Source organism: Panicum virgatum, chromosome 6K, assembly GCF_016808335.1.
Source record: "Panicum virgatum strain AP13 chromosome 6K, P.virgatum_v5, whole genome shotgun sequence".
NCBI lineage: Eukaryota > Viridiplantae > Streptophyta > Magnoliopsida > Poales > Poaceae > Panicum > Panicum virgatum.
The window spans coordinates 36,655,685-36,669,943 of record NC_053141.1 but is presented as its reverse complement, the minus strand read 5'-3'; the positions used below and the strand labels follow the sequence as shown (position 1 = coordinate 36,669,943).

General features: G+C 52.6%; 1 long non-coding RNA gene across 2 annotated transcripts; it reads right to left on the bottom strand.

Moving 5' to 3' along the window:
• Positions 1-924: 924 nt before the first annotated feature.
• LOC120712425 lies at positions 925-13,706 on the bottom strand. Of its 2 annotated transcripts, none has more exons than XR_005690874.1 (5): positions 13,437-13,706; positions 3,559-3,744; positions 2,924-3,082; positions 2,215-2,272; positions 925-1,371 (listed from the first exon to the last, which is right to left on the bottom strand). It is a non-coding gene; the product is annotated as an uncharacterized LOC120712425 (long non-coding RNA). The 2 variants fall into 2 exon arrangements; XR_005690873.1 differs by having other exon boundaries at positions 3,535-3,744; positions 13,437-13,703.
• Between the last annotated feature and the right edge of the window lie 553 nt (positions 13,707-14,259).

Genomic DNA, 14,259 nt, shown 5'->3' with positions numbered 1-14,259 from the left:
GCAGTATAAAAATCGAAGTATAGTTTGACCGGTACATCGAGATCCGATGGTAAATGCAAGTCGGCAGCTGTAGCTTAGCTTTGCCTACTTACCATGTTACAGCTAAGCTCACCCTGTGGCAGTAGTAGATTTGCAGCTTCACAGCTTACATAGTTGAATGATCATTGATCAAATCAGCAAAATTAAACTCAGAGGATTTAAATATTGATCAAAATGGAACGTTTCAGAGCTTAGTGTTGTAACTTCACTCCAGTTTAGCTGTAGTGTGACTTGCAGAAAACTGTATTTATATAAAAGTTGCAAAATTTATGGTCCCCGAGCATGCTAATCCGATCTCTGTGGTTAAAAATATATGGCTTCAGAATTCCAACCGGTCAAACTTAATTGACTTTATCATCAGTATAATTTTTTAAAAAAGATTGACAATGTAAAATAGCATTGAATGCACATGAATCATTATTTTTCATAGAAATTATTACCATTACTTGAATCACTATATTTAATTACCATTACTTGAATCATTATATTTTCATAGAAATTATTAGCCAAACCTTAACACTTGTATTTTGAATCAGAGGGATATGAATCATCTCATATGGCGTTTTGAGAACATCTAAACTATAATGAGCAGCGTAATATGAAGCTGAGTACTAACAATTTTCATGATTTCATCTAATGGTGACCATAATTTTTCTGTAACCTAATCTTGATATACTACCAGCAAATACTCCCTCCGTTCTAAACTACAAGTCATTTTGAGTTTTTCTAATAAGAGCTTTGTTCTAAACTACAAGTCATTTTGAGTTTTTCTAATAAGAGCTTTGCTACGTATCTAGACACAACATGTATCTGGTGCATAGCGAAAACTATGTATCTAGAAAAAAAATCAAAACAACCTATGATTTGGAACTGAGTGAGTAGAAATAAAGGGCACTAGAATAATTTCAGTCATCCACGTCTAGGACGTCACTTAATGTTTTGACCAGGAGTCAATACACGGATCAATCACTGCATCGCCAAGATATGCGATTTCATCATCTGTGCCTTTTGCTCCTATGGCACAAAATCAGATTGGCTAATGTAAAACACAGCAAAAACACGAATTCACAACAATGGAAAACAGCTTAACAATCGTACATTGGCAGCTTTTTAGCTTGCGCAAAGTGCATGACGGATTTTACACAGCCTTCTAGCATTACTGCTTCCCTTTGGTGTCTCTCATGCATGTTAAACCTAAGATACATGGTCATGGAAGATCTGTAGTTTAACTTTCTTCATCTTATTCCCACTGGTTCAGCACATGAAGGCAGCAAGCTTGAGGCAGCAAATGCATAACTTGCGGCAAAATCATTGGCATGGCCACCATCCAACCTACAACAAATAAATCATATAGGAATTTGGAATAATTACTCACGTGCCAGTCAAGACGTAGATTCGTTCTCCTGATTATACCTTTAGTATTGCATGAGATCCATGATAACATTTTTCACTAACAATAGTAAACTGTATATATTGGTTTCCGCAAGGTAATGAAACACACCTCAAGCTAGTATTTCTATATGCGATATATGCGATATAAATAGAGCACTTCTGCTGCAAGAAACATTAGTAACTTTGTAGTATCGATGCTAAAATTACTCTGCTACTCTGTGTCGTTTATCAATACATCTACAAATCAGAATGGCTATATCAAAGCTGAGTTCATCTTATACCAAAAAAATGGAGGCATCATTTGTATAATGATTTGTATATCGTATGATAAATGAGCTCAGCCTCTCATAGCACATATGAGACTCGTGTACTAGATATGATCCCATAATATACCATCATACCACTACTATGAGCACCAAAACTTGACACTACTACAGTGTTTCATATGCATAGCTTGTACGCAAAGCACAAGTAATTATGTTAGCTCCAGTTACTCCAGAGGATATCTAGGTGAGGATGCTGATGCTCAACACTTCTGAATTCTTGAGTGACAAGAAACAAGCACTATAGTTATGGACGAGAAAATGCAGTTTCAAGTATATTTTAGTACTCAAATCCCTTACTGGAACACTTTTGGTTTCCTATAATAAGATCATCTCTTACTTGACAGTACAAACTAAATAACGCAAATTAACCAAGGAGAGATGTTAGCTTCATATCTAATTAACCCGAGAGTTCTCATGGTAACTGGTGACTTTTGCATAGGTTGTCACGAAATCTTACAAGTTTCTCGCAAGTTATGCAGTTGCTGCCTCTAGCTTGCTGCCCCCAAATGCAAAACCTACAAAAGAAAATGTAGAGATTAGTTGAACTGAATATCAATTATTTTTGCAAGGAATATTAACTGTGATATTTTATCCATCAACAAGGAGTGTTCACAAACTAGCCAACTAATATGGGAGATACACACACATAATGATGTGACTCAACTTAAAACCCCATTTCAGGTTTTATCAATCAATATCAGTAACAAGCAAGCAAGCAGCAAATAGTATGTGAACTGACAAGTTTGGAAAACAAAAGGTAAGGTCAGCAAGTAGCTAGCATGAGATACAATCTTGTGTATGGAACCACACTTAGATTATTCATTTAACTGGGGAACCTAGAGAATATCTCGTAAATAAATACATAACAAAATCTGCGCTGACTCTTGTATTTTATGCACCACACGGATCTAAAAATACGGAAACGAAAATAAAAGAAAAGCAGATCTGGGTGGACAAAACTAAACAGTGTTTTATACATGCAACCTCTTGGTGTTGCATTAAGGTCTAGGAGATCGACGCGAGCTATGAAAACCAAAGCTGAAAGACTTACAACAACAAAAGGTGATCTGACGATTCCTATCATACTGCTAACAATATATGCTCCATGCATGGCAAGATCAGAAATAGTTGAAGATCAAAACTCATCCTACTAATTAGTTAGTTACCTGGTATATAGCTCAGATCTTTAATTCCATGCCATAGATACTGAGCTCCCTTCTCCAGTGCGCACCTTGACGACCCCCATCTTGTAACCTTAGGGGGAGGAAGAGGAACACAACTGTGCCGGTGCAAAGAGGGAGACGAGGCCAGGTCTACTTTTATAGCTGAAAAGGCCAAAGGCGAAGAGATATGATAAGAGGCACTGGAGGGTGGGGGTGGGGGCAAACAAGTCAGAAAGATAATTAGGGACTGACTATAAATTGGATCGGTGGCAGGCAATGTCACTCTGCATTTGGGGACAAGAAAAGTCTCCCACTTGACTGGAGTACCATCGTTCTGCTTGGTTGCCGACCCGTTTAATATGAGTATAATCTTTTAATTATCGCTGGATTGGCTTACAAAATTTTCAGTATGATTGTCATTAAAAATCATCATGAACAGATACTGACAGACAGATGAGCAGCTCAGACTCTTTTAAATATATGTTGTCCATGTAGCTTCCAAGGCATGGTCTTGTGTGTTTGCATATTAAGAAAATCGAGTGGTGTTAAATATCATGGTTATCTTGGGGTAACAATTTGAACATGATTAATTATTATGCAAGACAAGCATGTACCTATAATTGCAAATGGCCCTGCACCTGTTTACTTGCTGGCAGGGCTGTGGCCGTGGCTTCGCCGAAGCTGCGTGACAAGGAGCACCAGCCAAGCCAAGAATCTTTTTGCTTCTTGGATTCTGCTTGTCGATCGAGCTACCATTCGATTGGGCTCACCATTGCATGCTGTGTATTCCGTCATGAGTGCCTGGATCTCGATCCATTGATCACCTTCATTACAAACAGAAACTGATGGTTAGAAAGCACAAGCTGCAACTTGACCATACAAGTCATGCTCCCTCATTATATTGCTTCGGTCTTCGGGCCCATTTATGTTGAAGGGAATAAGTCTCTGTACTTGTGGTCTTTGTGGGGCTGTGTGGGGCTGCAGCATCTCATTTTTCTGCAGCATGCACTAGCACCATTGCTGCCCTAGAGGACAGCATCTTGGACTGCTTTAGCATCTAGATAGGACAGCAGTTAGTCTTTTCATTTGGCATCTTAGACTAGGAGTAGTCATTTCATTTGGCATCTTAGACTAGGAGTAGAATATGCCTCAGTGTTGGCTGCCCTGCAGCTGTGTATAAATGTGTTGCCTCCCCTCCCGTTGGATGGCATGGCATTGTGAGTGTGAATGAAGAAAACCCAGAAAACTTCCCCAACTTGAGTGTCATCCTCTCAGCTCAATGAGAGTGAAAATTGAGCTGCTAACATCTGGTATCAGAGCCGTACTTTCCTGTAGGTTAGACATTTCCTGCACTTCTCCCTCCCAAGCAGCAGCTAGCACAGCAGCAGTTAGCGCAGCAGCAGCGGCTAGCGCAGCAGCACCTGCTGCACCCTCTACTCCACCTTCCTCACCCGAGCAGACGAGCAGCAGCTCGTCTGAGGCTGCGTCTTCTCCACGCAGCAGCCCCCTGGAGGCGCGCCATGTCCGACGCACCGTCTCAGCGCTCGGTCGCCTCGAGCGCACGGCGTCAGCGAGATGCCGAGCTCGCCGCGGCAGAGGAGCGCAGGCGAGCGACGGCACAAGCCGCTGCAGCAGCGGCGAGGGCGGCCAGGCTGGCTGCAGCGGAGCTGGCGGCGGCCAGGGCGGAGGTGGAAGCAGAGGCGGCGGAGGATGCAGCGCGTGCGGCGGAGGTCGAGGTTGAGACCTTGCGCGGCAGCCTCAGCGGCTCCATCGCCGGCGACGCCACCGCCGACGAGGACCTTGAGGAGTTGGAGAGGGAGAGAGCGCGGGAGCGGACCGCGCGGTGGGCAGCAGTCCACCCCGGCGGCGGCGGCCTGGACGGCGGCGCGCCCGGCGGCGGTCCAGGGGCCCGCGCGCCCGGCGGCGGCCTGGATGGCGGCGCGCCCGGCGGCGGCCCAGGGGGCGGCGCGCCCGGCGGCGGCCCAGGGGGCGGCGCGCCCGGCGGCGGCCCAGGGGGCCGCGCGCCCGGCGGCGGAGGCGGCGCCCCTGGCGGCGGCCGCGCCCTTGGCGGCGGCGCGCAGGGCGGTGGCGGAGCTCCTGGCTGGGTTGCGCGCGGCGGCGCCCCCGGCTACCACGGCCTCCAGGCGGTGGTCAGGGACGTCGGTCCCGGTGGTGGGTGGCCCACCCACACCAAGACCAACTACGTCGAGTGGGCCGCAGTCATGGAGGTGAAGCTCCAGGTGCGGCATATGTGGGAGGCAGTCCGGTACGGCGACGTCGACTACGATGAGGATCGACGGGCGCTGGATGCTCTCATCGCAGTAGCCCCGCCCGAGATGCAGTTCACGCTTTCCAAGAAGCGAACTGCCAAGGAGGCCTGGGACTCCATCGCTGCGGCACGTATCGGCAGCGACCGCGCCCGCAAGACCACTCTCCAGGCACTTCGCAAGGAGTGGGAGAACCTGGCCTTCAAGCCAGGTGAGGATGTTGATGACTTCGCCCTCCGTCTCAACACTCTACTGCAGAAGGTGGTGCAGTTCGGCGACGACACCTACGACGAGGAGAGAGCCGTCGAGAAGCTCTTCCGCTGCGTCCACGAGAGGTACAGGCAGACCGCTCGCTCGATCGAGTCTCTGCTAGACCTCTCCACCATGACGATCGAGGAGGCGATAGGTCGCCTCAAGGTCGTCGACAGCGACGAGCCACAGCCTCCCTCGGGAGGCATCTCCATCGGTGGGAAGCTCCACCTCACTCAGGAGCAGTGGGAGGCTCGGCGCGGTGACAGGAGGAGGGGGGAGCCCTCTTCCTCGACTGGTGGCCGCAAGCGCGGTAAGCCGCGAAAGGGGCGCGGAGGTGCCCAAGCCGGGGCACGAGGGCGCGCCGAGGGTGGCGCCCGCGGAGATGCTCAGGGCGGCGCCGCTGACAGACCCAAGGCGGCACGAGACGACGTCTGCCACAACTGTGGCAGGCCCGACCACTGGGCCAGGGACTGCCCGCAGCGGAGGCGTGGGGGCCAAGCCCACGTCGCGGAGGCCCAGCCGGATGACGAGCCGGCTCTGTTCCTACTCCACGGGGACATGGAGCCGCAGCCGGCGGCACCGCCTGTCACCGCTCTACTCCACATCGACGAGCCGCGTGCCCGAGTTCTCCTCGGCAACGGCTCCGACGACGACAGGGTCGATGGCTGGTACCTCGACTCCGGCGCCACGCACCACATGACCGGGCGGCGGGAGTTCTTCTCCGACCTGGACGTCGACGTAGGTGGCTCCGTCAGGTTCGGGGACTCCTCCGCCGTGGAGATCAAGGGCGTGGGCTCCGTGATCTTCACCGCCAAGTCCGGAGAGCACCGGATGCTCACCGGAGTCTACTACATCCCGGCGCTGCGGAACTCCATCATCAGCCTTGGGCAGCTCGATGAGAGCGGCTCCCGCGTGGTGATCGACAGCGGGGTCCTCCGCATCTGGGACCACCGTCGCCAGCTTCTCGCCAGGGTGGTTCGAGGGAAGAACCGCCTCTACATCCTCCAAGTCGGGGTGGCCCAGCCTCTTTGTCTTGCAGCTCGCAGGGACGACGAGGCATGGCAGTGGCACGAGCGCTTTGGGCACCTCCACTTTGAGGCCCTGAAGCGGCTCGGCGCCAAGGAGATGGTGCGAGGCCTCCCGTGCCTCGACCACGTGGAGCAGCTCTGCGACGTCTGCGTGCTGACGAAGCAGAGGCGGCACTCCTTCCCCCAGCAGGCGAGCTTCCGAGCCAAGGAGCGGCTCGAGCTCGTACACGGGGACTTGTGTGGCCCGGTGACACCGGTCACACCAGGAGGACGGCGCTACTTCCTGCTGCTCGTCGATGACCTCTCCCGCTTCATGTGGGTGATGATCCTCGGCAGCAAGGGAGAGGCTGCGGACGCCATCAGGCGTGCTCAGGCTGCTGCGGAGGCGGAGAGCGGCCGCAAGTTGCGCGTGCTGCGCACCGACAACGGCGGCGAGTTCACGGCGGCCGAGTTCACGGCGTACTGCGTGGATGAGGGCATCCAGCGCCACTACTCCGCGCCGTACAGCCCGCAGCAGAACGGCGTCGTCGAGCGGCGCAACCAGACGGTTGTGGGGATGGCCCGGGCCCTCCTCAAGCAGAGGGGGATGCCGACTGTCTTCTGGGGAGAGGCGGTGGTGACGGCCGTCTACATCCTCAACCGCTCGCTCACCAAGGCACTCGACGGCATGACGCCGTATGAGGCTTGGCATGGGCGCAAGCCGGCGGTCTCCCACCTACGGGTCTTCGGCTGCCTCGCGTTCGCCAAGGAGCTTGGCCACATCGGCAAGCTCGACGACAGGAGCACTCCGGGAGTGTTCATCGGCTACGCGGCGGGTTCGAAGGCCTACCGCATTCTCGACCCGGAGACACAGCGTGTGCGCACGGCGCGCGACGTTGTGTTCGACGAAGGGCGAGGATGGGCGTGGGACAAGGCGGTGGACGACGGCTCGGCTCCGACGTACGACGACTTCACCGTCGAGTACGTCCACTTCGAGGGAGCTGGGGGAGTAGGCAGCTCTTCTTCGCCGAGCGTGCCTACCCCGGTCCCCGAGCCTCCACCGACTCCGGCGCCCGCCACACCGGCGGCACCACGCCCTTCAGCTACGACTCCGGCTGCGCCAAGTTCCTCAGCTGTACCACCACAGCCGGCGACGCCGCGCACTCCAGCACCGACAGCCACTCCTCCGGGCACGCCTACTCCAGCACCTGCTCACAGCCCGGTGGAGTTCGCTACTCCGCTCTCTCACGACGAGGAGCGCATCGACGCGTACCACGACGGTGAGCCGCTGCGGTACCGTACGATGGAGGACCTTCTCGGCGATCAGCCGGTGCCGGGACTGGTGCCTCACGACCTGGAGGCGCAGTTGCACCTCGCGTGCGACGACGGCGAGCCTCGGTCTTTTGCAGAGGCCGAGGGACACGCGGCATGGCGTGCCGCGATGCAGTCGGAGATGGACGCGGTTGAGAAGAACCGCACTTGGGAGCTTGCTGATTTCCCTCGCGGTCACCGCGCGATCACCCTTAAGTGGGTGTTCAAGCTGAAGAGGGATGAGGCCGGCACCGTCGTCAAGCACAAGGCTCGCCTGGTGCCACGAGGTTTCGTGCAGCAGGAGGGAGTCGACTTCGACGATGCCTTCGCTCCCGTGGCACGGATGGAGTCCGTGCGACTCCTTGCGCTAGCTGCCCAGGAGGGCTGGCGTGTCCATCACATGGATGTCAAGTCGGCGTTTCTCAACGGCGACTTGAAGGAGGAGGTCTACGTGCACCAGCCGCCGGGGTTTGCGATCCCCGGCAAGGAGGGTAAGGTGCTACGTCTGCGCAAGGCCCTCTATGGCTTGCGGCAGGCCCCGAGGGCGTGGAACGCCAAGCTGGACTCCACGCTCAAGGGGATGGGCTTCGAGCAAAGCCCGCACGAGGCGGCCATCTACCGGCGGGGCAATGGCGGAAATGCCCTGCTGGTGGGTGTCTACGTCGACGACTTGGTGATCACCGGCACCAAGGATGCGGAGGTGGTGGCGTTCAAGGAGGAGATGAAGGCCACCTTCCAGATGAGCGACCTGGGGCCTCTCTCCTTCTACCTGGGGATCGAGGTGCACCAGGACGACTCCGGGATCACACTTCGACAGACCGCCTACGCCAAGCGCGTCGTCGAGCTCGCTGGGCTCACCGACTGCAACCCAGCTCTCACTCCGATGGAGGAGAGGCTGAAGCTGAGCCGTGACAGCACGGCGGAGGAGGTGGACGCTACTCAGTACCGGCGTCTTGTGGGGAGCCTCCGCTACCTCGCCCACACACGGCCGGACTTGGCGTTCTCCGTCGGCTACGTCAGTCGGTTCATGCAGCGACCGACGACGGAGCACCAGCAGGCCGTGAAGAGGATCATCCGCTATGTTGCGGGGACTCTCGACCACGGTCTCCACTACCCGAGGTGCCCTGGGGCGGCACACTTCGTTGGGTACAGCGACAGCGACCACGCCGGCGACATCGACACCAGCAAGAGTACGAGCGGGATCCTCTTCTTCCTCGGCGAGTGCCTCGTTAGCTGGCAGTCGGTCAAGCAGCAGGTGGTGGCCTTGTCCAGCTGCGAGGCCGAGTACATAGCGGCTTCCACCGCGTCGACTCAGGCGCTCTGGCTCGCTCGACTACTTGGTGATCTACTCGGCAGAGACACTGGAGCAGTGGAGCTCAGGGTGGACAGCAAGTCCGCTCTGGCCTTGGCGAAGAACCCCGTTTTCCACGAACGGAGCAAGCACATCCGGGTCAGGTATCACTTCATCCGAGGCTGCTTGAAGGAAGGAACCATCAAGACGAGCTACATCAACACTAAGGATCAGCTTGCGGATCTGCTCACCAAGCCCCTTGGGAGGATCAAGTCCCTTGAGCTCTGCTCCAAGACCGGAATGGTCCAATCTTCCCACAAGACGATGCACAAGACTTAGGGGGAGAATGAAGGGAATAAGTCTCTGTACTTGTGGTCTTTGTGGGGCTGTGTGGGGCTGCAGCATGTGGGGCTGCAGCATCTCATTTTTCTACAGCATGCACTAGCACCATTGCTGCCCTAGAGGACAGCATCTTGGACTGCTTTAGCATCTAGATAGGACAACAGTTAGTCCTTTCATTTGGCATCTTAGACTAGGAGTAGTCCTTTCATTTGGCATCTTAGACTAGGAGTAGAATATGCCTCAGTGTTGGCTGCCCTGCAGCTGTGTATAAATGTGTTGCCTCCCCTCCCGTTGGATGGCATGGCATTGTGAGTGTGAATGAAGAAAACCCAGAAAACTTCCCCAACTTGAGTGTCATCCTCTCAGCTCAATGAGAGTGAAAATTGAGCTGCTAACATATGTCATTAAAATTATCTGGATTGAGACGGTGTAATCATTACAAAGATTTTCCTCCTTTTTACAGATTACTCAATAGTTGCTCGAACATGCACATCAGAGAACATATGAGGTCCAAAGATCAAAACCCAATAGGTCTAAAATTTAAAATAATCAACAAGGAGTCTTTAAAACAATGGATGTGTTATTTAAATTCTGGTGTTCTCTGCCTTAGCAAAAAAACCCAAACTCATCAGTTGCCATGCAACGATCCTACTGCATATATAGATCAATTCAAAGGGGGGAAGTTAATGAATAAAGGTGAACGAAATTCCAATCATACATCAGTAAGTACAATTATCGTAGCAACACATCCATAGTTTCACTCAGTCGTTACCAATTTCCTATCAAACATTTTTCGTCCATTCACCAGCGATCTAAAGCTTTTTCCAACAATGATAAAAGACTGATCACAAAAAAAAAGCAGATTACAAGATCCTTGCAACTAATGTACTGTTCTGTAAAACAAAAACAATTGCATTTATTTAACTCAACATGTCGAATAGCATTTCCTTAGGTTCAGATAAATAGATCTTGATGGCTTAAGATCAAAATATACATTGATTTGGACTGTACGAATTGTCGGAAAGTAGGATGCATATAATGTGGTCGATGTATTGCATTGAGCCCCTTGGGCGGTATATATAGGAGTACATGGCTTGGAGGGCAAGTAGCCTCTCCTAGAGATAAGGAAGGTTATCCCGGAATTACAATCAATCATAAACTAACCATATCCGGAGTTGCCTAATATACTCTAACATCCCCCCGCAGTCGTAGCGGTAGCAACACGAACGGTCAGACTGGAAAATAATGGAGACGTATCCCCCCTGCAGTCGGAACGCCGGTGCGAAAGCTTTGACTGGAGACTATGCAGACGATAGCCCTTTAGTGCCGTAGTAGCCGAAGTCGAGGTGGACGTGGTCGCGGAGGGGGCGAGGGTCGAAGCGTCGTGAGGTGCTCGAGTACACAAACTCAGCAGCTTCTTGCCGAAGACAGCAGTAGGACACTTGCAGCAGGGTAGACGGCGCGGTTTGCGACTTAGGTCACGCTCAGGGCAGGGGTGGCGACGGTGCAGGTTGCAGCAAGTGTCGCGCTCAGATCAGGGGTGGCGATGACATCTTCAGGAACATCGGCGGCGATGTCCGCGCGAGAACGACTTGAGGCGCGGAGGCGGATCGAGCGCCTGCTTGACGAAGACCGGCGGTGAGTGGCGCCACCGCCTGAAAAGGTGACGACACCGATAGGGTGGCTTGATCACGAACGTCGTCGCTGCAGCCTGGAGGGCGCAGCAACAACCTCGTCCTTCGGGAGTGTCGACGATAAATCGGCGACGAACGGCAGGGCGACGCAAACCGATCTTAGATCGGAAAAGAAAAAATATAGCAGCAACAGGAGAACCGCGGGTACAAGCTCGGGTGCACCTAGCAAATGTCCCTCCCCTCCCTTATCCTTTCCCAATCGTGGTCAACCACGGGCAGAAAAAAAGGAGAGGAGGCGAGAGGCCCGACGAGGTTAGGTCGACGGCGCCGGGTGCGGGTTCGAGCGGCGCCTCTGCTCCTGCCGCACGGGAGACCGGCGGTCGGAGGAGAGAGAGCCGGCGGGGAAGAGCGGAGCCCCCATGGCGCTGCAGTCCGCCGGCGACGGCGGTGGAGAGGCGCGACGACGACGCGGCGAGGAGTCCCGATGCAACCGTCGGTGATGGATCTCGACGTGGCGCCGGCGACGACGTCTGCGACGCGGCGATGGCCTGACCGCAGTACCCCCGACGGCGCGGCAGCTTAGCGCCCCCCGTGCCTCCTCCTGCTGCAGCGCGCTCGCGCCCAAGGCAGCGGTGGTGGCGGCGCAGGGGGAGAGGGGCGGCGCTGGGCCAGATGCGTGGGGGGGGGGGCGACGAGGACGGTGGAGGCGGCCTGAGGAGATCCCATCGACCATGGGGAGGTAGGTCCCCTGCTGCTACTTGACGACGACAAGCACGGCGGATCAGAGGGATCCGCCAGGCATCCTACGAGGGCGCTGCCCCCGGCGGAGATCGATCTTCCCTGGGGCGGTGCGGGGGCGGCTGCAGAAGCGGAAGTCTAGGTCGAAACCCTAACTCGTGATACTATGTAGGAAAGTAAGATGTGTATAATGTGGTCGATGTATTGCATTGAGTCCCTTGGGCGGTATATATAGGAGTACATGGCTTGGAGGGCAAGTAGCCTCTCCTAGAGATAAGGAAGGTTATCCCGGGATTACAATCAATTCTAAACTAACCATATCCGGAGTTGCCTAATATACTCTAACACGAACAGTCACAACCTTGGAATCACGAGACAAGCAAACATTTTATATGCTTTTTCGATTGTGAGCTTCAAAGAGTTGAATGACACGAAGTTTACAAGTTTTGTTGTTCCTCTCCAAGTTGGTGGTCGGATTCAAAGCATAGTTCAAACACAGTGTTCTGGGTACTACTACGTGAGGGACGGGTACATAAATCGACGATCAAACTGAGACGGAAGCACCATCAGACAGCATGATTTTAAAGCTATTGCTGAGAACTAGTATCATGTGGTCGACGGTAATCTATTATTTTTATCCACTACTGTCTGTGATTGCTGATTGGGAATTAATTCATCTTAATTCTAGGGAAATAGTTCTCTGACACTAAACAACCACCAGCCATTAGGGGAGAAAAGTAACAAAGAAAGCTCTTGGCAATACTTCTAAATCTTGTAGTGTTAGGCTAATATAATGTCCTTCATCCAAGTCAGATTCCCGATGCAATGGAGGGAGCTCAACTGATGCTGTCAATTTTAATAGTGCATTATTGGTGATGTGAGAGAGTGTTTGATCCTCCCAAGACATTCCATGTCATCAACTTCCTTTATGCAAAGGTGGAGAAATTTTGACATAATGTTAATCAAAAGTCCTAACTTTTACATGAAATGCAGCGATTGGTAGCAAGCGGTCGATGCTGACACATGGATAAAAGCTTGTTCTGATTTTTGGAAAATGGATGGTCTTGTCAAGTTTCATCAGCACTCCCTGAGCTCCTTCAAGTCGCCTTTGCCAGTTACATAGATATATACCGACAACCAGACTAGGCTCAAGCTATGAGTTTTAGGACGATCTTTTTGAAGCCGATTTTTTAGATTAATTGAAGGAAATCAACAGGTCTGACTTGGAAAACGAGGAGCACAAAGTTTCTTCACATGGGACACTGTTGCCCCCTTTCCGGGGGATAAGACTTCAGTTTCTGCATTGTTCAACCAGTGAAGTAAACAACTGAAGAAGTAATCAACCGAAGGGAAGGTAGCAACTGGGGAAGGCTGCAGCAACAATACTCTGTCCTTACACTGGTCTTTGGCTGGCACCTAAACAACTAGGGATTTGGGCTTAAACAAGTATTTCCTGTCGTCCATGTGCCATTAATCAAAGATGCAATCAGGGATAAAGTTAGCGGGCATCTTCGTATGAAGCCGGACCTCGGCATTGTGTACCATCAAACTGCTCCTTTTCGTTGTCGGCAATGTACGATGGCCGGAAAAAAGGCCAGATCAAGTGGGCATCCAAAGTGAACGGACAGGTTAAGGAGGTAAAAAAATGCCGGAGGGAGGAGGGCCAGACCCTACCTCGATCTGTCGGCGCCGAGGCCACATGTCCATGTCAGTATCTGCGCGGTCGGCAGATCACGAGCCGCCGGCCGCGGCCGCCCCTCGCCTGCGCCTGCGCCGTTCGGTGTCTTCGGGCAGAGATCGATAACGGTAGCGGCGAGGGGAACAAACTTCCCAGTGGATTAGGGTTTACGCGCCTCGACGTTGCTGCCGGCTCGCTGCCGGCCGCCGGCTCCGCCGCGCCACCCGCTCCACGCCGATGCGATGTTCTTTTTGGGCCAGCGGACTTCCCGGGCCGAGTTTCATACCGGCAGTGAAAGAACTGGCCCATTCCTCTCAATTTTGAGTTATTGTATATGTTTTTACGTGTAGGCCTTCGAGAATTTAGCCTAGGTGCAAGGTTGGCCCATGAGGATATGGTCCAGTAGGTAGCAAGAGGAGCCAATCAATTTTCTCTTTTTTTTTGCAAAAAGAAAGAGGAGCCAATCGATGAGCTTCCTCTACACAAAACCCAAATCTGCTCCGGTGACATCCTTCGCTGATCACCGGAGCACCCTATGCACGACACGACACGGCACTGCTTTCATCCGGACGTTGGATCAGAATTTTTTTATCAAATAATTTGTCCCGACATTGAAAATAACAATTGCAACATCAAAAAATTAGCGGTTGCAATATCAAAACAAAAATATACACAAATAACTCTAATATCCGAATTGAGAATGGAAAATTCCCACAACAATATCAACCAATTCTTTGTCACGGGTTTAGTTCCTTCTTCAAATTTGTTGTAATTGTTGTCACCCCCTCGACCCCCCCCCCCCCCCCCCCCCCCCCCCAA